The following is a 1,187-nucleotide window of genomic DNA, read 5'->3' as shown; positions in this document are numbered from 1 at the left end:
GCCGCCCTTTGTTAAAACCCAACCAGTGTGCCTATTGTAAGGAAATTGGGCATTTCGCCAAGGACTGCCCAAAGAGGTCAAACAAACCACCTCAAAAGCGCCAACCAACAATGTTGGCCCTGGAAGAAAATGATGATTAGGGGGGACGGGGCTCAGTTCCCCTCCCTGAGCTCAGGGTAACCTTTGATGTGGAGGGGACTCCAATTGATTTCGAAGTAGACACGGGCACGGTATTCTCTGCCCTCCAAAAACCACTTGGACCCCTGTCCAATCAAAGAACCTTAGTCCAGGGAGCAAATGGCAGCAGATACCGAGCCTGGACTACAAAGAGAACTATGGACTTAGGAAGAGGAAAAGTACAACATTCTTTTCTGGTCATAACTGAATGCCCAGCTCCCTTAATGGGAAGGGACTTATTAACCAAATTAAGGGCCAGGATAACCTTTGAGCCTCAGGGGCCCCAGGTAACCTTCCTTAACCCGCTGGTGCATCGGCCTATGGCAGCTATGCTAACCATGGCCACCGAGGATGAATACCAACTCTATATGCAACCTAAAGACCCATCCATCCCTCAGAATTGGCTAACAGAATTCCCCGACTCATGGGCTGAAACTGCCGGATTAGGACTTGCTATCTCCCAACCACCTATAGTCATAATTTTAAAGGCATCGGCTACCCCAGTCCGCATTAAACAATATCATATAAGTAAGGAAGCTCACCTGGGAATAAAAGGATACATCCAAAAATTTCTCACCCTAGGAGTATTAATACCATGCCGGTCGGCCTGGAATACTCCTTTGCTGTCGTTCAAAAAGCCCGGAACTGAGGATTATAGACCAGTACAAGATCTACGAGAAGTAAATAACAGAGTAGAAGACATACACCCCACGGTGCCTAATCCCTACAATTTACTCAGCACCCTGAACCCTAAAAGGACTTGGTATACAGTGTTAGACTTAAAGGATGCCTTCTTTTGTTTGCCTTTACACAAAGATAGCCAACCCCTGTTTGCTTTTGAATGGACGGACCCAGATACGGGAACAACAGGACAGTTAACGTGGACTCGTCTTCCACAGGGGTTCAAAAATAGCCCCACCATCTTTGATGAAGCCCTCCACAGGGACCTGGCTACCTTCCGGACTCAACACCCAGAGGTAACACTTCTCCAGTATGTAGATGACCTTCTG

Source organism: Octodon degus, unplaced genomic scaffold (genome assembly GCF_000260255.1).
Source record: "Octodon degus isolate 3935 unplaced genomic scaffold, OctDeg1.0 scaffold00076, whole genome shotgun sequence".
Classification (NCBI taxonomy): domain Eukaryota; kingdom Metazoa; phylum Chordata; class Mammalia; order Rodentia; family Octodontidae; genus Octodon; species Octodon degus.
The sequence above is the reverse complement of the archived record's forward strand: the minus strand, read 5'-3'. Positions refer to the sequence as shown.